This window comes from Buteo buteo, chromosome 2 (assembly GCF_964188355.1).
Source record: "Buteo buteo chromosome 2, bButBut1.hap1.1, whole genome shotgun sequence".
NCBI classification, from domain to species: Eukaryota; Metazoa; Chordata; class Aves; order Accipitriformes; family Accipitridae; genus Buteo; species Buteo buteo.
In genome coordinates, this window is record NC_134172.1 from 67,416,972 (window position 1) to 67,440,709 (window position 23,738).

General features: G+C 40.8%; 1 long non-coding RNA gene across 1 annotated transcript in view; it reads left to right on the plus strand.

Moving 5' to 3' along the window:
• The first annotated feature begins 2,338 nt into the window (after positions 1 to 2,338).
• Positions 2,339 to 23,738, plus strand: part of LOC142028703 (uncharacterized) — a 44,190-nt gene continuing 22,790 nt past the window's right edge. Inside the window, exon 1 of the long non-coding RNA XR_012649663.1 lies at positions 2,339 to 2,550. This is a non-coding gene — a long non-coding RNA (uncharacterized LOC142028703). The remainder of the gene's footprint in view (positions 2,551 to 23,738) is intronic.

Here is a 23,738-nt window from a genome sequence, read left to right on the forward strand (position 1 = left end):
GATTAAGGCTCTCAACATGGTTACCTTGATCTGGCTTCAGATCTGAATACTGTGTCCTGTGACATCTCTGTTTCTAGCACAAAATCTTGTGTTCCTGTCTCTGTGAGAGCTCTTAGCCTTGATGAGTGCCTCAGTGCACCTTGTGTGGGAAATGACACCTACTGATCCTCTCAAACTTTATTCAGATGGTGTTCATGTGCAATGTTTTTTTTTTTAATTGTTAGTTATTTATTACTTACCTGGAGGCCTAGAGAATTTGGCATTTTGACAGAAGTAAGTGTGCAAGAAATCCCAACGTTGCCTGTTGCTCTCATTGTGCTCTCCCTCTTGCCTGTTTTCCATGTGGGGTGTGCAACTGCTTCCCACTTCCTAGAAATCAAATCACCACCGCTCCTCCCCATTTCTATCCTGTCTCCACATGATGAGAACATTGTCTGTTTTTTCGCCAGGGATGGGAAAGCCAGGACAAGCTTGGTACTGTGGTCTTTTGCACTAACAGCACTTCGGTGGCAATTCACTCTTTCCAGGGAATTATTCTAGATTTATTCACCACAAAGCATCCAACCATAACAACTCAGTAATTTTAAGGCCTAAGGAAAAAAATGTAACAAGATGTTCAAAAATTTTGGTTTGGGATAATTGGGAGTTGTTTATATCCTTGTGCTGCTGATTATGTTGTCATATACCACCATTACTGGTGTCCTCAGGAACAGGATTATCTTTGCTTGGAAACAAAGCCTCTGTTTTAACCACTTAAATGCTGGTTAATGTGGCTGATAAATGGAAGGAAAAATACTCCCCTGCTGTTACTGAATCTATCAGATGCTCAAAAATCATAGGGATGAGGGTTGAATAAAGAGATACATGGATAAATGAAACATAGTCACTGTAAGTTTTACAATAAAACTATCAGGTCACTGCATTTTTTCTTTAGAGCATTTAGGGCAGAGTCTCCCCACTGCACAGCAGAATACAGTTCTTGCTCTTCTTTGGTTTGAAAATAACTTTCTGTGCATTCAGATCATACCAACCTTTCCAAGCTGTATCTTCTTTGGGTTTTATACCCTCCAATTATTTCTGTATGACTCTGGAATTCACATCTCTGGCTCATGTTTTTTCCCCTGGCTCACTGAAATGCCAGGGCTACACACGAAGTCCGATGGATTCTTCTTGTAATGGAAATGTGTTGTATAAGATATGGGGCTTAACAATACTGCTTCTCCTCAGGTTTGCTGTGACAGCTGGGATGGGTATCTGCTACTATCCCACTAGAAAGGATTGTACTGAATGGGCTGGGGCTAAATGCTCTTCACAGTACTTTAACAGTTAAAAAGAAGTTTAAGTATAAATTACATTTGCACTCATGGGACTTTTTTAGATATCCAGAGTGGCATATGAAAGCTTTCTTGTGAGTTTTGGGGGTTTTGTTTTCTTGGTGGGTGTTGTTGTTGTTGTTTGGTGTTTTTGTTTTTTTGGTTTTTTTTAAAGGACCTGTCAATAATATGAATAGTAAGTTCTAATGTTTTGTACCAGCTTCCAGCCTCTTTGAGGTTTTCAGCAGTAATTTCCCTCTGATTTCATGGGAACTGGGACCTGGAAGGCACCAAGCTAGATGCACTTTACCAAGGGAAAGCATTGTCTGCCTCCAGAATTTTCATAACATCTAATGTAAAATGCATCTTGAATTTTTGGGGGAAAAAAAATCTCAACAACTGTAGAGAGGAAAACAAGCCATTTCCTTAGCTTGAACCTGCATGAATTAGTGGTAAAGTGTTGATCTCTAAACTTGCAGTTTCTGAACCATAAAATCTGTTTATTTTACCCTATAAAAGAACATTTTAACTTATATGGCTATTTAAGTTTAAAAGCTATTAGGGAAGTGGGTGGGGAGACGAGAAGCAGCAGCTTGAATCAGTAATTCAAGCTTGCAATACAATCTTCATCTGCTGCATAGCTTGCATAGAAATCCCCTTCAATGTGGATTTTCTGTGCTTGTAGCAGTCCCACAATACAGGAAATATACAGTATATATTTCCAACATTATCCATTATTGTAGTAAAGCTTATGAAGCAACCCATTCCTTGTGTATTCGTGGTGATCTGCAATAACTGGATATTCTTAAGTATGCATTTAAAGAAGTAAAAACATAACATAAGCAGGCAGAAACTAGCATCTGCAGTGACTTTCCAAAGGGATTTGGGGAGAACGTCTTTATTAATATGCTCTTACTGCAGGAACAGACACAGCTTTGATAGAAAACCTACCTGTGTTTTCTTTTATATCTGAATTTCAGGGGGATTTTGTGTTTCCCTACAGATTGAAAGTGCTAGGACTAAAATTGAGTCAATGAAGTACCTCCTCTGGTGGGCAGAACAAAGCCACAGCACCCTCAAGAGCGAGATGGCGCGCGACAAGGAAGGACTGCTTCGTGCTGTAGACAGGGCAGGGATGGAGGAAGCCTGGCTCCTGCTGCAGCACCCTCCCTGCTACGCTGTGGCTTGTTTCATCCTGAAGAAAGCAGAGAGGGGCTTGTGCTGCTTCAAATATAAGGTGGGTGTTTGTCCTTCATCCCAGGGTGGAGCATAGGGAGGGGAGGTTTCTTGCACAGGCTCTGATGTTCCTTCACACACACTCACACACACACACAGAGCTATTTGCAAGCAGCAGCCTTGCTACAGCAGTCACCTTCAGTGAAAGGGAAGAGAGAGTTTGATTCTCTCTCTGCAAAATTGATAGAAAATTGTCAACGCGTTGAGTGGCTCTGCTTCACTTGAGCTGTGCAGGCCCTTTCTATACTAACTATCCCTGAACTTGCAGTACCTTGCTAAAAATAGTTCAAAGCCTAACCATGAGTTCTCCGAACTGTGATCCTACCAGTTCTGTATTATTCGACTCACCATTCCTTTGAAAGTATTCATCCTTCCCCTCGTAAAACTTAAATCAGCTCATTCCTTGGTCCAAGAGTTGACATCATTATGATGTTACATCCTATGTAATGGTGTGAGACCTGGAAATGCATTCACAGCAAAACCACGCTGTGAATTGAATTTGCAGTGCCTCAGCCCTTGCTTGCAGTCTGATCTCCCTCCCGCCTTCCGCATTTATTTGTACTTTTAAAACCTGTGTGGTTCCTTGGAAATACCCCATGGTAACATAGCAGCATGCTGCTGGGGATCTATCAAGGGTCTTTTTAATGTTCCCATTTTTCTTTCCATGACCCCACTTGTTTTACAATGTTTGTGGGACCAAAAGTGATTGTTTTACCAAATTAAGCTAGTTTTCTTGCCAGGAACAGTGGCTAGGATCTTGTTGACAGATTTGGAAAAGATTATTCTTTCAATACGTTTTGAATGAATTTTTTTAAGGTTGTCTGCCATGTACAGTTTCCAAACTCAGACCACATTTAACTGTTTAATATTATACGGCGACAGGGACAAATTAGCACCTTTCATTTTCCTATCAAAATTAACACATCCCAAGAAGACATTTCAAGAGCTACAGATCTCTCATTTAGAAATAAATGTAGGAAACTAGTTAAACATGTTGAACTCAAAATCTTGGCCCAAATAAAGTTTGAGAGTTTTGTTATTGATTTCAGAGGCCTCAGAATTTTACACATTTTTCTTATGTGTCTTTGGAGTTACCTTTTCTCTCATGTGTCTTTTATATGATGATTTTTTCTTTTTGATGGAAAGCTCTCTTCACAGCCTGCTCTGAAAGCCACATCTCATCCCTTTGCTCAAGGGCTTCCTCACGGGCATGAGGGGGGTTTCTTAGGGGGTTCCCACCCGCCCCCCTTTCATGCATGACTTGGCTGCTGGGTTTGTTTGTTCTTCCATCTTCTTCTGAAGCATCTGGAATTGGCCACAGCTAGAAATGGGCTAATGGGCAGGGTGCATAGGTGCTTCTGGTGGTAGTGAGAAGCTCCTCAAGCTCCTGGCTGGTGTGTATTGCCCCAGGTAACATCGGCAGGAATCACTGCAATTTGCTTTATTGTTGTGCCTCTTTCTAGTGAAGGACACAGCTTTCTCCCAAGGCACTGGTGGTATCCAAGGCTTTTGTCTTTTGTGCTAAAAGTCTGAAGTTTGTTATAAGGTATTGGAGATTCCTGGATGGCTTGTGTTTACCTGGATGTTGGAGTTGAAGTTCTGAGTTTAGCATGATGATTGTTGTGATGGCAGGGGTGAGATGACCCAGGCAGTTCTTCTAGCTGTATGTTGCCATGGTGTTGGGGGATATGATGCTGTATAGGGCCGTTTTCGCTGTCACATGAAATGACTCTTTTGATCATTTGTGCTCTCTGAAGTTGCTATGCAATGTAGGTTAATGAAGATTCATATTCTTCCTCCCAGTTTTGGTCCATGCAGATACCTTGGGTTAACAGAAGAGAGAATACGAATCCAAGTCAATATGTCTGTGTATTTCACTTTTCTGTCTGAGAATATTAAGGCCAGATTCTCATTTATACTAAGCCCACTTGCAATATTCTGGCAACATAAAGATGCCTTAGCAGGAATGTAAATTAAAGCTTCTTTATACCTTTAATAGTGTTTGTAGTTTCACTTGGCTGCAGTACAGGAATGATACATGTCTATACAAATGGCATTTGCCATCCTGTTGGTGGCTGCTGATATTCTTCGTGCCTCTACCCCCTAACTAACTAAACCACAAGTCTGCTGCAGTTCTAGCTTTCCAATCTCCTTAAAATGCGCTGTTTTCTTGAAACATCTAAACCTGGATTTAAGGTTAAAATAATTTTTCTGTCCTTCGTTCACCACGCAATGACCCTGTATGTGTCTGTGTGAATCTCTACTAAATGCCCAGTTCTGCAATGCCCAGACAGATTATTCTTACCATGTACATTGCTTAAATTGGGGAGGAAGGTTCTTCATCTCAGTATGCCTTGTACAATGCAGAGCACCATTTTCTTTTTTGGATTAAAAAAAGAAAATCTCTTGGGAGAAAAACCTGTGTTGTCGGCTCTCAGAGCAAGCACTTCACACATTTTACATTAAATCACCTCAGCTTTTACATGTTCAGGTCCATTTTCACTTTTAACCATTAAGATCTTGTGTACTGGTGCCTCATCTTTCAAATGGGATGCTGCAAAAATGAAGAATGTTCAGAAGCCCAACAGTTTAAAGAGCAAAGAATTGAGGGACCTGAAGTACAAGGCTTGTAGAAAAGCCACGTGTCAACTATATAGACTCTAGGAAAAAATGTCAATATCAGCATCTACCTAATATATTTCAGAGAAAATACTGGTTTTGTAATGTCTGAAAGCATGTTATAAGCATTTTATTAGGTCCATGGTTGTATTCTGGCTGTAGGGTCTTGTGTTAAATTACCACATGTTCAACAGTGCAGGGCTCAGAAAAGCCTCCAAGAAGAATCCAAAATGAGTTTTTGTTTGTTTGGACTTTTTGTTTTGTTTTTTAAATAAATTTTAGTTAAGTGGTGACTGCGAAGTGCATAGCCTTGAAACTGCCATAGAAAAAAAATGTAATGCTGTTCCTCCTCATGGAAATCTGGAGCTCTCCAGTGGTTTAAGTCCCCCATTCCTTCCTTTTCAAGGTCATGAGAACTTAGTTCCTGTTTGTGGTCTAGGACTGACTGTTAGGTTGTCAGACTCTCAGTCCCTACTGATTTTAAATAGAGAAAATTACACACAGAGAGAATAGAAGGAAAAGAAATGTCTCTAGCAAACTAAAAGGGCAGTATTTGAAGCTTTTGAGGAGACTGAGATCTTAACATATGTAGGGGAGAAAGTTTAAGGGTCTCAGTGCAGGGGAAATGGCATAAGACTTACGAAATACAAATATTTATAAGATTCTGTAATTTAGTAAATGGATTCTTAAAAACTAAGAGATTAATAGGTTCCCCACGTAAAGAATGTGACAGCACTCTGCAAACATTCAGAGAGCATAATATATAGTGCAATAGCATTTCTGCAGAAAGCTCTTATCTCTTTTGTACTCTTAAGTCCTCCCTATATTCTTCCCGTAGATGGAGCGAGTCTTCACTGCAACGCTTTCTGTCCAGACCAGCTGTTCACTACATTTCTCCTTCCAAATCTCATCTGAAAGTATAGTTTTCTGCATTTCTAGATTGAATATTCTTCCTGTGTTGATAGGTGACTCTGGAGGAATTTTCCGAGTGACTGATAAGATAAAGCTACCCTTTTTGGGAACAGCTTGCACGAGGAGCATTGTACAGTTGAACGGGGCTGTCAGAATTTAATCTGTCTGGTTCTGTCACTGAAGATCAGCTGTCATGGGTTGTTTACTTATCACACTGCATTGCTATTTTCTGAAAGGATGAAGTATTCCAAACCCAAACAAACTTATAATTCAAGAAGAAAGACGACCTCCGCCAAGTATCAGTTGCCCTCCATGCGGAAGAGGGGAGCCACTTGCTAAGATAGAGGCTTCTCCTGAGCCCTCATTAGTTCCTTGCTTATTGTGGTCTGGCAGTGCCCGGGCTGCTGAGCTCGAAGCTGATGACAGCGGAGATGATAAAGTGTCTGCTGAAGCTGTACATGGCTGCGGGTCACTGCCTCGAAATGTGAGAACAAAATGGGTCCGAGCGCTAATGACTTTCAGGTGTGCACGCCAGGGCCTGTCAGGGCAGTCAAGGAATTAGTGCTTGGCACAAGGCGCAGACCTCTTGGCTGCCAAGTTAAACATAAATGGGGCCTCGTGTAAATAAACAAGGGCAAAGTGAGCTTTTACTCACACTAGATTGTATATCAAGCTCGTACACACGTATCGAGCCCATCGCATGCATGCACACGCAGTGCCTCCCTCCCAGGGCAGTAAGGCAAGACTGGATGTTACAGCTGTGAAAGGTGGGGTGACGGGAGCTCCTGAGCACCATTTCTCATTTACAGGGCAAAGAGACAAGGCCCCTGCCTTGCTAGAGGCTGCTAAATCTACTTGAGCATTGCTCTTTTCTTTGCTTCCTTTCTCATGCAGATGGACCAGTGCTTACCTTGTAGGATGTTACCTTCCTTACCTTGGAAAAACTCTCCCTGATTTCTCAGGGTGAGCTCCCTTTCAGCCCACCACCCCTCCTTTTATGTATTCCCAGCCCTCTCCAATGCACACCAAGATTAAATTTCTGCTTTGGCCTGGATTATGTTTTCCAGGCCAATACATTATGCCACCTTCACGCTCCCGTCCCTGCCCCATCTGGCTTCCATCCTACCCCCATAAAGATTATTAATATAGCCTGTTTCCCAACGATTTATTAGCAGGGGCCAAACTGGTGCCATTTCCCATTTTAGCAGAGCACTGAAAATAATCCTGAGGAGTGTGCCCAGCTATAAAAATGTACTTACACTGTCATATTTGCAGTTTCAAACATGCACCACTTGATAGTCTCAAAAGTGCTGTTTAATTGGGTTTTATGGGTTCTAATTAATTATACCATGTAAAAAAATGACTTGTCCCATTACAGCTCTCTGTGGTTTACTCTGAAGAGCAATGTAATTTAGAGATAAATTGTCCTTCTCTATCCCCCTGCCCCTGCTTTTCCCAGCAAGCTTCAGAAAGCTTTAATTCTCTTTAAACCTGGGAAAGAGAAGCTGAGAGAAAGCTACATTTTGTTCAGGGGACACAACTTTTCCCAGTACCCATGAACAGCATTAAATGTGACTCGAAATGGTTCCACGTTGCTTCTGCTGAATCAGGCTGGCGAAATTATGAATAATCCTGCAACTTTCCAAAGCTCATGTCTGTGGTAGCTGTGATTTTGCAGAGGCTTGAACATGTTTGCAGCTTTATATGCTGTGGATTATTTCCTCTGATTACATAGAGGTAACAGTAAAGAAAGCTGAGCATGTGTGCGGTTTTTTTTCCTGAACAAAGGTCTAGATTGAGACTTCTCGCCATGACACTGTGAAAATAGTTTGTTAAAGGATCTTGCTACCTTTATGGCATTTCGGTATGATTAGCAGCAGAGGAAACTTCTCAAGTTAACTTCCTATCCTGTCTTGCAGAATCATGAAGCCTGGAATATTCAGACAAATTCTGGGGCAGTCTTCTGACTTTTAAATGCTTCCTGGAATGACTTTGTGAAAAATGAGCAGCCAAGCAGGTACAGTCGTGGTTGTTTAAAATATACTCTTATATTACATCCATCACTGTAATAAATTGGGTCTCATGAGGCAAAGCACGAAATATAGTAGAACTGAAGCAGACAAACATTATATCTTATGGTCTATGACTTTATCTGGAAATTAGGGAGTCAGAGTATCAATTAATAAGAAAAGACAGGGCAAAGAAACCTCTTTAATTTGCCTTTTATAGGCAAATGCTACTTATTTCAGAAATGTCATCTCGCACTTCAAACAATGTAAAGCTTTTGTGCATGACCGATACCTCCAAAACTACACTGCCCACCCTAGGAAGGAAATTTGGTGAAACATCCCTGGTCACTGGTATTACTCTTAGCACCAAAAGGTTACGATTCTTGATGTGACTGCACAGATGAGTGTTCACAGGATCAAAAAGTTTGTGAGTCATGCTTCTCTAATTTGCTTATTTTATAAAATAAATAACCAGCATGTCAGTTGCTGGAAACTTGGACCATCCTGGGTGTCCAGATCAGTCTGCTTCATGCTCTGGAGCAGGAGCAGTAAGAGCTGCCAAAAAAAAAAAAAAAAAAAAAAAAAAAATACACCACCACCACAGTCACACACATTACTCATCAATCTGAAAAGTAACAAGATTAATACTAAGAACTGTTTTTATAAAGTAATCCTCTTAATAGTAAAATTAGTTAAAAGAAACTTTAGTACATGTATCTAGTTAGTTATGTTAATAATAACTAAAACCTGCAATGGTTTTATGGAATGAGTTAGCAAAACAGAGCCCAAACCTGAATAAACCTGAAAATCTCCATGCAGCATTTGGGTAAGCCCAAACAAACCTGAATATCTTGGTGTTTGTACAGTGTTTATGTTTGCTTTTGCATGGCTTTTGCTGCCTCAGAAAGCCATTTATGGAGAGGAAACAACATGAAACCTGCTCTTCTCACACGATTTTCATCACCGAGAGATTTAAATAAGTGGGATCTGTTCTTTTCATGCCATTCTGTCCCCATAAATTATTCCTGGAGGCATTAAAAAGGCTTGTGAAAAACACAGTAATAAATACCCAAAGCACAAATACAAATGTTGCAGGCTGCTCACACTGCTGTGACAGCAGCTCTGTTGTTAATTTATTGAGCAAAACTGAAGAGGGACCTCAATACCTGTTTCAGCGCTGCTGTGTGTGGAGCCTCATTTTACACTGCTGAAACCGATGTTAGAAATCCCACTGACTTTTTATAACAGTCTCGTGATTGCTCCAAAGCTGACCGAGTTACTCTGATTATTCTAGAGATGCAAAGGAATAAGGAAAATGAGGGGAGAGAAGAAATATCAGCTGCAAAAGGCTCTTCTAGCTCGCGTCACCTGCAGCAGCTCCCTGCCCCAGTGGACCGTGCCTCTGGGCAGGATCGGAGAGGTTGTGTAACAGCGGCGAGCTCTGCCAGGTCCTTTCTCCTGACACATCCCAGACCACAAGTATGGCCCCTACATCTGAGGGAGAGAAGCAGCAGGGGCATGCGTGAGTCATGGCCCTCATGACAGGGGAATTCCTCGCTGGCTGCTGGCAGTTGCGGGGCTGAGCGGTTTCCACTGCCTGAGCATTACGGAAAGAGCTGTTCTCAACTGAGTATTTAATTCCGATTTCTCACCTCCCTTCAAAATAGAAGATCCTGACATAGGTTTTTTTTTTTTTGATCGAACAGTTCTCATGCAGTTCTTCTCACTGATCCTTTGTGAACTAGGAGAAGCCCAGGCTCACAGCAAACCCTAGGGTATCCTTCAAAGGCATCTGAGTCGAGTTATGTTTTGCACTCTACTCATCCCCTTGATAAGAAAACACAAAAGAACAAAATATTAATCAGTGAAACAGCCAAAGTGTCCATCGTTCCATGGCATTTAACACCTGGTTAGCCCAAACCCTGGTTTCACCTCTGAAAAGTACCCTGTACCTGCCCACAAGTGCCGTTACCCGTGCAGGGAGCTGCAGGCGTGCTGGCTTGGCACAGCTCTGCCTCTAAGTAGCTGCATTGGTATGGGAAACTCAGAACTGCCGCCCCTTGTTTCACAGGTCAGTGGTGGTTCCTTTAGATTAAAAAAGTTTGGATTTGGGTCTTTTTTCACAAACGTATGAAATGAGGCAGGGCTGTGGATGAGGGAGGAACAGGGCTCCACTCCTCGCTCTGCTATGTCTGAGTGGGAGAAGCAGTAAAAGTAGCTGGAAAATGAGGCTGCCTTCCTTGGTATCACTGTATAGAAAATAATACATAGCACATTTAATAAGTTTCTTATTACAAAATTTATATGCGACTACAGTGGTATTTTAGAAATAGCTGGTGATGTACCTATAACTAGGATTGCTTGAAACTTTCGAGGCTTCTTTATTTCCTTGTAGCTCTGTCAAACTGAACATTCACATTGAAATTTCCCATGCTGGTATCAGCTCTGGTTGATTTATTTAAAACAATTTAAACCCAACACAAATAAAATTTCAAGGGGAATTCGAAAGTTTGAGGCAACAGAGGCATAGGTGTTCTCCCGATTCAGAATGAAATGAAATAACTGAATTTCCTGCATACTTGAAATTTGGCATGCTGCCTCCATGTATTCCTTCAGCAGTGAATGTTACAAAATAGAAGTGGTCCCGATTCACCCAAGCACATATATCCTGATTCCCTGAAATGGAAAGACACAGGCAAAATGCTGAACTGAAACCTAGAGGCAGATTTTGATCACCTCTAATTTCAACTTGAAAACTTTAATCATTTGGGCTTAGGAATCCATGCCAGGTACCTTTTCCAGTTTTTGGAAAATTTCAGCAGATTATGACTCAGGAACAAGAATATAAATATATATAAATTTATATTACTACACTTATAACATTTCTATATATTGCACTTATGCATGTATACATAAATATATATACGAGTTATAGATAAAAATTTATAATTTTATATATACATATATATATAATGGAGAAAGTGTTCTCCTTGAAAAGCTTATTATTTAGAAAAGGCTGTCGGGAAATCATGAAATTAAGGTTTCCTGCATAGTGTTTATTTGGCTTCCTTTTGTACATGTGTTTGGTATAGTCTTTAATTACATGACCATGTACTATATTTAGCAGAGGACCCTGGTCTCATTCAGTTCAGAAGGTGGAGCAGCTCAGGAGATGAGTCACGGCTGGGTAGAGGAGGCAGCTGGTGTCTGATGGACTTTGCCTGTATTTGGTATAGAAGCTGGGAGAAGTATAATAAGAGGCAGAGGATTGAAAAGAAAATGGGGGATCTCACAGCTAAGGTATCTGAATACTGCAAAACTCTCACCCAGTCTTAGAGAAGTCGATTTAAACTGAATTCTTCCCAACTGGCTATTAATTTTATTTTGGTTTCTGTGTTTCCACTTGCAGAATACATTGTCAGTGGTATTTCTCCTGACATATGATGCTGTACAATGTTAAACATTCTGAGAAATCAATTCCCAGACATCTCAGTTTGGGTACCCAACGTTAGCAGAATGTTTTGACCTGAATCTCTTTGTGTTTCAGTTTCCCATCTGTTAAACAGGAATAATAATATCCTCTCATCTTACGGGGTGTTGTTAAAAGGAATTAACATTGTGAAGCACTCATATGCCATACTGATAAGAGTCCTAGAAAAACTCAGGAGAAAATTAGCAACTGTGCCTTCCAAGCAGATTTTGGATAGTATGTGGTAAAAAAGGCCTCAAGCCACATGCTGAATAAAGACACTGTAGCAAAATATTGAATATCTGCTTATTAAGTGAGCGCTGTCCATCCTGAGGTAGAATCTGGTGGAAAACAAGACATAATCCTGTATTTAAAGGGTGAATCATAATGCAGATGAATAAGGTTTTATGGTTAACTTTAGTTCTGACATTTTGATCACTTGGTGTTGCATATATAAATGGTGCACGTGCAAAAAGATACCTATGCCTAAAAAGAAACAAAATCTGAGTTCCAGAATGCTTGCTCTTCCAACAACTATGCAGGATCTTAATTCTTATCTCTGTAGATGAGTTGCTTCTTGGTGCCTGGTGGGTTTTGGAGAGGAAGAGACATCGCAGCTTACTCTATTTGGGAAACAGTTTTCAAGAAAATGTTAAACTGTAGCTTGTTGCCTCTTCTTTGTTTTTAAGAGATGGGAAAAGCTTTCCAGCTGGGAAAACTGGTAGTGGAAATAGTTTTGAAATTGGTACATAGATTCATGCACACACCTGGATGGGCTCCAGCAAAATTTGCATGGGGTTTTACAGTACTTTCTGTTAACACTTCTTCCTACAGCTTGTGGAAGAGTAAACTCCTAGGTTCTGTAGCAACCAAGTATATAGCTTTCACAGACCTAGACAGACTACTTATTAAAGATAAAAGAATTTTTTGGCACAAGAACAAATGTCTATTAATTGGCTATGAATAAATTCAGTCTGGAAAATAAATAAAGTTTTTTAGCTACCACAGCAACAACTTTTGAGTGGGTTCCTAGTAGGAAGAAACGTGGAGTTTCCTAGTTCCCTCACATGATGTCTGATGAAAACAAAGAAGGGGGTTGCAGGTCTGAAGATCTGTATGTGAGCAGACCGGGCTTAAGAACCTAGGAAGCTGGTTTCAAGTCCCATATCTGCCATTTCCTATTCCTAAAAACAGCCCTCACAAGGCTAACATTCACCTTCCCCATTTCACACATGGAGAAACTGACTCCTAGAGGGATGAAAGGATAAATCCAATCTCCTCAAATTCATTAATGAGGACTCATTAGCAGAGCAAGAAATCAAAGGCAGCTTTCCAAATGAGACAGACCCTAGTTATGAAGAAGTAAAGCACTCTGCCTGCTTGTGCCCCTCTACCACCCTTCCCTGCGCTCTGAAGGGTGGAGAACATACATGGAACTGGGGTCTAGCATCATGCAATGGTGGGGTGCTGTCAGCACCCCCAGTGTTTATTCTCCTCTTCCTTATTCTCTGCTGTTTGCAAAGTAGGGCTGCATTGGCTTTGCTGGTAAAAGATCCTTTGCAGACACAAAGAAGAGAGGAACAATTCCAGGCCACTTTGCAAGTCACTGGGAACAAAACATATCTGCCCCTGCACCTTGTGAGTGGTGTAAAGTGTGTCTGATTGCTTAGCCATCAGCAGGAGGCAGCTTAAGGTGAACCATTCCTGCTGGTTTGCCACTATTAAGATCTAGCAGTACCTTGATGTTTCCTCACTGGCAATAATTTGCAGGATTAAATACTTCAAGCCACTCTAAAATTAGTTCCAGGAGGCATTTTGTGCTTTCATTTCAGAGCTCTCATGAGCCTTTCCTACTTTGTAAGTCTGCTACAGCTAATTACCTGATGGTTACAGTGCTCTAGAAGATTTCAAATATCTGTCTTTTCCACTGGTCTAAAGACCCAAGTGGGGTTACAGTGTAGAACCTGTACCAGGATTGTTTGCCAAACACTGTAACTAGCTCAGTCAGCTTCATGAGATGGGCAAATAAACCCTGCAGACAAAATTACCTTTGTCCAGTGTCTCTGTCCAAGATTCAAAGCAAATTTATTTTTGAGCCTTTAAAATTATCATAGAAACCTATTGAAAGAAATGCTTTTATGTATTGAACCCTCTTCATCTGCCTGATCCGTTAGAGACACTTCAGAATCACAGCAGATGTTTTCAATGGGACCGCCTTCATTGCTGTGGTTTAAGGGTTTGCAAGGAACATTTTGTATTTTATTTTGAGAACACCTGTAGTGTGTGATGCTACTGTCTGTCCTATGCAGACATGTAGCTATCAGAGCCAGAGGTAGAGTAATTTTGGGAGAAGTGAGAAATTTTATCACATCAGCAAAAAAGCACAGCTTGAAGAAGACTGGGGGCCTTCAGTCTGCAGATATCCATTGGCAGCAGTATCCCCCTCTTGAAGATATAGTTCACTCTGCTTGGTGTTTCTGGCCACCTTTATTGGCCTGTGCTGGCTGTGGCCATGCCATGATCCTTTTTATTTTCTTCCCACCCTTTCCTGGCCCCTTTGAGATGATTCATTTTCTGAATATATGCATGTGTCATTTATAAAAAGTCTTACTCTTCTGACCACAGCAAAAATCCAGAGGGGTTTGATTCCTTACTTGTGATTTCACAGGCTGATTTTTTTCACCTGGCACCATGCCCAAAAGAAGTGATCTCTCTCTCATACTTCCTAGGGTCATAATTGCTTTTAGCATCTTTTAAAACCTGCTTGCTCGTTGCTTCTGAAGCATCAAGGCAGGCACAGCTTCATACACCAGTTCCCAGCCTTACTTTTGGGGGCTTGGTATTCATGTTGTTAAACCCATGGCAATTTGAAAACCATTGCATGCATCCTAGTAACAGTAGCAAATTTTTTTACTCATTGAGCCATCACTGAACAAATCGAAATTGTTCCTTCATTTACTCTGAATGAAAGATGTCCATCACCTTCAGCTAGACAGATATTCAGTGAAGCTGTCCACCATGGTTGTCCAGTGTTTCTTCTAGAAAAAGATGCTCACCAGCCATTGCTGTGAACCTCCAGTGCAGCGTCAGAGTATAGCTGAAGTCATGTTTGTCAAATATAGTGACCTAACATGAAACTTCCGAGTTGTAAATACTGAGACCCTGATCCTAGTCCAATAGCAGGACTTAGTTGCTTCAACATGATTTTCAGTGTTTACACCTGGGCGTGATGTTTGAAAACTGTGTTCTGAGACCCAACTTCCTTTGAAGTCAATGGGAGTTTCAGCCTCGACTTCCACAGCAGAAGGGTTGGGCTCTTTGTTCTTTTGTCTAGTGCAATTTGTGAGTAATTGCTACGATCCAAGTGATGGGCAGCTGGATTTTCTAGCTTGTTTCCAAATTGTGCGCCTTCTGAGACCAGACGCCTCTTCTACCTCTCCCAAAACAAAATGCCGAAGGAACATAGATAGAGGAAATCCGTTCAAACTGAGTAAACAGCTCGTGAGGGTAGGCCAGCAGGATTCATTCGCGCTCATTCAGCCCAGGCTGGCTGGTTTGATTCCAGTTGGAGCACTCTCTTCATTACAGGCCCCCTGGGGAATGTTAATCTGTACAGTATAAACATTTATAAACATCTACTAAATCATTACACTTCAGCTGCCCCATAAACACTCCTGAATGCTTTCCTTAGGCAGCATTGGTTGGGTAATGTGTGGCTTTTTGGAATGAGTTTACGGGTGTTTGGCACTGGCAGAAATACGGGGAGAGGGCACTGGAGGTTAAATAACATTGTTTAAGCTTCATGACTTATTTAGGATAAAGACAGAAGCTCCTTGTGAAACATTAAAATGGGTCTAGCTGGTAGATGTTGAGGAAAAGCCCAGGTTGTAGAGGGGCTAAGACAGCCTTCAAGCTTTGCACACTGGATTTTAGTGATGGCATTGCCATGAACATCACAAAATGCACTTACCACTAGTCCACTTGACATTTCTGGACCCAGGCAATACATCATTATTCATCTATGACTGCAACACTAGCTGCCTTTGAAAGAACTGCCTGATGCAAGGAAAAAATGTAGACATACCTTCTGAATACTGAGCCAGAACTAACATAACCCACAGAATTGTAATCAGCTGAGCCACAGGTCCCAGGCTTGCTTTTATGCACTTACAGGACACGTGAGTATGTATGTATTGGCAAAAGTAAGTATGTTTATGAACCAAAATGAGCATGTATATATATATATATGCATCTGTGAAGTGTAAATAATCAGGTTTGAATGCCCACCTAGCAAAGCAAAATTTGTGCTTTGTAGAGTTGAACTCTCAGTTCCTGGATGTGATCTGTCCCCTTGCCTGAAGGTGCCGGCATGAATGAGCATTACCAGGACTGGCGTAGTAGTATAGTAACTCCATACCCAGCTCTAGAAGATGTATGTGAATATAGAAGCAGTAAGTAAAAAAGAAACAAATGAACCCTTATGACTTAGTCTTAAATAAGTAAAGGATAATTCCCTCAATTATTAATATTTTTGTTCGTTTGCAGGGGTTTTGAAAAGCTATGAACTGATAGAGGTGTCATTAATTACCACAAGGGTTGTGCATGAGTAATGTAACCTGAGCAGAAGTTAAACATGTTGCATGAGAGAGATGTGTTTACTGACAGTCTGATGAATAGATAACAACTTGATTTCTAAAAAGCATCTTAGGAAAAATTATTTAATTGGCTATAATTATATCTTATCCCACACTTGAGCAAATAGTGTGTGTACTTAAATCTCTGCTTTACTTGTGCATATCACAGTTATGTGGCTGGACATAACAGGAGCCTCCTTTTCCATCTCCTTTTTCTCTTGTATTTATAGCACACAGCCACTGTCTTCCAGCTACGACCACACCTATTTGTGAAACAAGGGTAGAGAAAACAGAAGATTTTTTCCTAAGTGGATCTGGATGCATAATACAGGCAAGCCAGAGGGCAGAAATCCTCCCTGATAGACACCGAGCTGTGGCTGTGGCTTTCCTGGCCCAGCCTTTCAGCACTGTCTTTGCCAAATTAACAGCTGGAGTGAGAACTTGCAAATGGAATAGCTCTAAAATCCTTTGCAACCTCTCAAGGCCATGGGGCAGTGGGCTGCGAGGTCTCCAGACCATGGTCTGCTCTGCCCTGCTTGGACACCAGCATCAGGCCAAAAGGCCAGGACTGATGTGCCTTGTCCCTTGGTACTTTGCAAGTAAAGGGGAAAATGAAGATTGGTTTTACTACTCATGTTTACCAAAACCTTCTAAAACATGAAATCAAACCAGACCCATTATGGGCTAAAGGTGGCTTTACCATATCTGCACTTTCCAGCTTGCAAATCTCCCTCTGTGTGTGTATGTGTGTGTGTATATATAATCAGTAGCAGAGGGTGAATTTTCCACAGCTTTTTTGTGGCACGTAATGAGGTGGGTAATTTAAAATCTGTTCTGTATGGTCAAGGATCCAGCTCACAAAAAGCATTACACATTATTAGCTTCGATTGGTCTTTTAACATCCATCTTAAAGGGTCAATAAATGAGTTTGCCTAGAGGTAAACCAGTTGTTATCATGTGTAGGGTTACGGTCACAGCTGGAGGGCACTGGCAGGGACAGGCTGTCTGTCTGCCTGTGTAGGAGACTTCAGTCTCTAGAGTCAGTGTTCTATTAATTTTACAGTACCTTAAATTCATATTGTAATTATGAGAAATAAGCAGAGAGAAAGATCTCCTTTTAATAGAAAATAGGTTTAAAGAAATCTGGAGCCTATTACCTTGCCAAATTCTAATTATATTACAGCTGGACTTTTATCTTAGTACACTGCAAATAAATTCAGACTGAGGTAGCTTGGATATATGTTTCCCAACTTGACAACAGGAACCTGTGGACAGGAGAGAGAAGAGAGCAGTGCAACCAGCATGAAGCCTTGGGAGTGTCAGATTTTGAATTTTAGTTTTAACCTAGGCTAAAATTTCGTGACTTAATTCAAATACAAAAGTAAATTTAGTGGTCTCATACAAGCCCCTAGTGGACATCATTTATCCAGTTGAAAAGATCACCATATGTTTTAATATGATGATGTCTTTGATTAGAAAGTAAAGCTTGGAATATCCTTAGTTAGGAGGACTGGGAGACAGGGAAACTTTTAAAAGTAGAGGCTGATGTATATCATCCCACAGCTGTCTGGGATAAAATGTAATGCAATACAGCAATTGCATAGATGTGAGGAGCTCAAAGCTATGAAAGTGATAGAATTTGCCTATTGACTTGATGAGCATTGACTGAAATGTGCTCAAAGCCTGAAGCTATGTTATTTCGGTACTTCAACTCCGATTTGAAGTGTACAGTAAGGGAAACTCACATGACATTATTAATACAGACACTTTTACATTTAGTTAAAAAACATTAACAAGAGAGGACTGCAAACATCATTTTATAGGATAAGTCTTCAGACATCAAGAACTCAAGACATTTTGTAAGCACAAGTCTGGTATTTGACCCTTCCCTCCCCAGCAATCAAGACTTTCAGTTGCAGAGTCCCTGGGTGCTTGCAGGCAACATCCAGACATTTAAGAAGGCTGGTCTAATCTAAGCTCCATTAGAGGCATTTAATATTGGCTTGACTTGATCTACTGCAGCCTTTGCTTGTATTTTGTCATGTCTCTAAGGGGTGGGATAGTGGTGGTGGTGGTGAAGGGGGAGGGAAGAATGGAGAATTGAGACTGTAACTTCTATCAGAGCTTTATGAGGAGGACAATTTGAAGCACTGTCCTTGCAAGGTTAAGAACAAGCACATGGCAAATCCAGCTACGCTCCCTCCTGGCTCCTGAATAGCAGCAGCCTGTGCCATGCTCCCAGCTAGCGCATCTCAAGGTTCCTCCTGGGACCTGGCTCATCTGAGCCTTCCTTCTGCCATCCACTTCGTTTTGCCTCTCTCATTTTCATAGAATCAACTGCTCCTGAAAAGAAACCTGTTCTGCAGCAGCCCAAGAAGTGACATTCATTCCTATGAGTCTCTCTCACCCCTCAATGTGCGCACTGTTAATTTAGAGGAGGACTGAGCAGCAGCTGCTTAGAAACAGTGTGTTTCTGGCCCCTGCTTCAGTAGGGATGTGAGAAGGTGTTATGTATAAACCTCGTGCTCTTTTCTTCCAGCTGTGAGGAAGAGGAGGGGCTGTACTGCAGCAGCACCGATCCCTGACCCGAGACCGGACACCTTCAGTTAGCTCAGCATTTGTTGAGAGCTGTCCCGGTGCAGTCGCACAGGGGGAAATGTGTGCACTTTCAAGCCCCTCCTGCCTTCTGCTTGTCTTCCTTCCCAGTCTTTTGGGTTTTCCTCCACTAGCCTTGTCCTTGTGAGCATACTTATTCTGCTTTTCCTTCCCTCCAGTTGTTCCTGTTCCTGATCCAGTGGGCTGTACCCTGAGTCACAGTTTCGGGCTGTGTCTGCACCGCGGCAAACATCACTGCACCACTCACAGCTCTGCTGCCAAAGGGCACACAGACTTTGCTTCCCAGGATTACACCAATGAATGGATTTACAGGCAGGAATATCCGTGTAGACAGAGTTTTTTCCTTAAATATAAATATCAGAAAATGCTCACAGAAGGCACTTTTGTAATCCTGGGGGAGCATCTGTGGCCATATAGCTGATTCTCAAGTTGTTCCCATCTAATTAAGGAGCCAGAACATGAGCTTTTTATCCAGAAAAGCCAGCTTCCATTTTGGCAATCCTCCTTTCTCCAATCTTGCCTGCAAATTGAAGACTGGGAGTGCCTTTCACAAAAAATATTTGCTAAATCATTTCAAATAGCAAATGGGCATCTGGAAAATTAAAGGTCATTCATGAACAACTAGAAACTGGGAAAAGAGGCAAGGTCAGCTGAAGAAAGCCATATAATTTTGTTCCTGCTGAAGAGATAGATAAGTTGTACATAGTCCTTAGGTTGACCCAATGCATAAAAACAAATCCTGCAGTCAGCTTTAGAGATAAACACAGCTTCAGAGTTCCCTGGACAGTGTTTTCCAACACTAATGTACAGTCCAACCCAGTGACTTCAAGCAAATGTGCAGATTTGGCTGTGGAAACAGTTTTGCTTCCTCCTTTCCTTGCAACATAAGTTTGGGCAGAGGGAAAACTTTACTCTTAAAAGTTAATGCTATTAGTGTGATTTTTGTAAGTTATTGTGTCTAACTCAGCCTTTAGCAAATATTATGCAGTAAAACATGAGCATGAGACCTCATCCACATTTACCCCTGCTTTTTTATGCCAATGCTTTTAGAGGTAGTCAGAGTTGTGTTTGGTACAGTCATGTGAATGATGCAAGTCTTTCAAAATTAGTCTGTTATAGACTAAGCTTGTCCCTATCACAAAATCTAAGATATGCTTAGCCCAGAGTAGGTGGGATACTTATTGCAGGGAAGGGAATAACTGTACAGACCTCTGGCTTCTAGAAAGCTCCTTTCTCATGGCTGCAGTGGATGTGTTTTGGTGTGAAGGACAAGGGGAAGGAAGTATGAACAATGCTTTTGCTAAAGCAACGTATGTTCTTTAACTTTTTTCAAAGGTGTCAATTCAGAACCATTCCTTAACAAGAAATTAGTAAAGGATTTGATCCAAAGGCTACTTGTTAGTAGGAGTCTTGCCTATTGACCGTACTGGGGTTTGGATTGGGCCCTAAATCCTACAGCTGTGCTTATTAATAATTGAGTAAAAAGGGTTGGCAAAGTTTTTCATCCACTGTAAACAAACACGTTTCCACTATGAAGTGCATTTAATGGAGTTTTGCAGCATTGGTCTCCCGGGCAAGCATATTAGTCTCTGTTTTCCCTCCCTGTCCTAATGGCCACAGCCAGGAGGGGGGCTGGTTTGAACTGTGAAGGAGGCTGGTTTTTATCCACATTGAGTGGAGAGGCATAAATTGGCATTCCATATAATCATAAAAAAAATTCCCAGCAATTATTAAAAGATTCTTATCTCTTGCTCCCTACATGGATAATGAGATCCCTCTCTGCTGGACTGAGACAGCCTGTCTCTCAGCTCACTTAATGAAATGGACCCAAGTTTGCAAATTAGCATAGCCCTGACTCCGAACGTAACCTCTTGTTGTCTAGTTGTACATCAAGGCCCCTGGCTTATGTCTTTTCTTATTAACACCCCGTAATCATGTCAACCCTCTTTGGTTTTCATTTCCTGTTTCCTTTTACAAATTCACTTTTGAGTTTTGAGCACATTGTTGGGTGCCTTTGGATGAGCTGGGATTTTATTTTTGTCTCATTTTTAACATTATTGAAGTATAAGTTTATTGGGGGGTACTGGTGTGGATCTAGGGAATCTGTCTTCTGTTTCATTTTTTAGCTGTTTTTTTGCCATGTGATCTTAAAGCAACTCCTCTCATCTGTCTATGCTCGTTTCCTTTCCACTTTTTGTTTTTTTATGTTTTAGACTGTAAGATCTTAGGGGCAGGGATTTTGTCTTGCCATATATTTGGTCAGTGCCTTCCAGAGTACATTTTTGTTTCTGTGAGGGTGTCTGTGTAATAGATTATTAATAATAATATGGAACAGTGATATCATACTCTAACAAACACAATATGCTAAAGGCTTTCTAAGAAGTCAAGAAGGATGAACCCTTTGAAACTCTTTTTCCTTCTCTCTCCCCTGATGTGAAACTTCATTGTCGGACCTTTAGAGTAATAAATCAAAGCAGCTGAAAGAAGTGAATCATGATTTCTTTTGCCCATGTGTAGCTGACCCAATCTGTCTTTGATAAGGCAGTGCCCTTCCACTTTATCCACTACCCTACTAATTATCCTTCACTTTCATGAGCACTAAAATCCACTCACACATTAGAATAAAAAAAGAAACAGGGAAGTGATTAGTTGTGTACAGATAAGAAGCAGCCCATAGTGTTAGCTGGGTAATAACATTTTTCTAAGATTTCTTTTTTTTTTTTTCTGGAATTCATTTTCTCTCACTTACATCCATTGCAGTAAAAAATACTGTTTGTAACACAAAAGATAACTCTTCAATGCAAAGCTTTAGTGTATGTCCTTAAAAGATTTATTCCTTTATCAAGTATTAATTTAAGAAGGGGTGCCTTGTAGGTAAGGCAATGACATCAGTGGTAGGCTACAGGGCAGCAGATTTATTAATTTAATAGGTTTATCCATTTTACAGCTTGGATAATCATATTTCACTAAACTGGTACACAAGGAGGCCTCAGCCCATCTGACAGCTTTATACTTGTGTGAGTTAACAAGCACATTTTGTACTCGTGACCTTGTGAATTGTAAAAGTGCGAGGAGCTAGAGAGGAATGACAGACCAAATCCAAGAAACGTGTTAGCATTTCAGTTTTCCTGAGCAAGATTTATAAAGGGAGCAGTGAGGAATCTCAGCTGCAAAGATAACTTAAACATTTGTTAATTTATTTGGTTTAAGAAAATATGCAGAATTAAAAAAAATAATAATGGAATGTTAACTTTAAAGGTATGGACCTAATTTGTTTATCAAAGACATCAGTTTAACAATAGAATTGCTCCCCTGACAATAGAGGAGTTGGTCTTGATCTGTGACAACTAGAAAAGAATTGGGCTGGTTTTGTCTAAGGTAATTGTGTTTGGTACATACTCATGTTTACTCCATGTGACTCTCTGTGCTTGCTGTGGCCACTAAATTCCCTCTATAAGTGTTTAAAATTCTTGAAACTGGCTGAGAAATAATGAGATTAAGCAAAGAATGGAGCTAGGCTTTTGAAAATGCCTAGTTAAAAGCCATTTTATAGTTAAAAACCTCATATATACATGTGTCATTTTAAAGCATTTCTTATTTACTATATAGGAAAGAACGAAAGCATGCACTCTTTTAGGATTTTTTTTTCCTTATTGAAACTGTTGAGAGAAAAAGAAAATATTTTCCTATTTGTGTAAAAGCTTGCACTTAAAGCTGGACTTTTTGTAAAAACCATGTTTCCATTTTTTGTTGAAAAGATGACATGTTCAGGAAGAAGATATTTTCTGTGCAAAATAACATTCAACTGAAATCTAAATTCTCTTCAGAAAATTTAACATAAAAGTAGGGCCTAATCCTACTCTGTCCTTTTAATAAAAACAAAAGCTGAGCTACTGACACTGTACTAACTGCAAGCTCTTCAAATAAGAGCAAATACCTTGGACCTCATCATAAAATGGTACATTTGGCAACACTGAAAGAACTGAAAGAATTGTAGACCTTTAGGGATTTATTTTCATTTATATTCAAACTCCTTTACGCCAATCTTGACATGTAAAGAGGAATATTTTGTGCAAATCAGAATTAGGCCATGAAGACAGGAATTTCAAAAGCTTGGGTATGAGTCGAACATGACAGGCTGGTACTGAGATACAATGTGCTCTTAATTTACTTTCCTCTCTATTCCTCACTTTCTGTATGTCACTCATTTTTGACAGCAGGCAATGACTGTTTAGCTCTTCTTAGCAGGTGTCAAGATCTGTCTGTCCGTTTTGAGCATAGAGCAAAGTCGAACGTTTGCTCTGCAAGGCCCAGGACTTGAGTACGTGCATGAAATGCCACGCTGGGGTGTGCAGGCAGAGCTGCCCCAGCCCAGAAGTTGCTTGCAGCGTGACAAACTCCTTTGCACAACCCAAGTGGGCAGCAGTGTTTGGGGAACCACGGTTCTGTCTGTAGGGCTTATTTGGAAAACTTCATGTCCTTTTCCAGTCACAGGCACTTTCTGGGTTGTACACAGCAACAGTTAGCATTTGTGTTTAAAAGCTGCATGACGATATTTATGTTTTCAAGAGAATTCATTTTTTAAAAAAATTTTATAAATCCTGTTACATTTTGAGCTGCTATATTTGCAGCAACGTCTGAACTTCCACCCCGAAGTATACAACAAGTATTACACAGGGAAAGCATTTCTCTTCTAACTTACTGCTAGAAATTTAATGCTATTGCCTGGTCTGCGCTAGAAAAAAAAGACATCATGTGAACCTCCTGTTTGGTCCTTTTTAAATTTGCATGGCCTGAAATTCTTACTGTATGAGGCTGTTGACCATGTTCCCTGCAGGTCTGGCAGGACTGCTCTGAGACATGTTGGTGGAGGTTGGTTTCTTTGGTATCCTGGGCTCCTGTGAATTGCTTCTTTTCCCGGGCTGGAAGG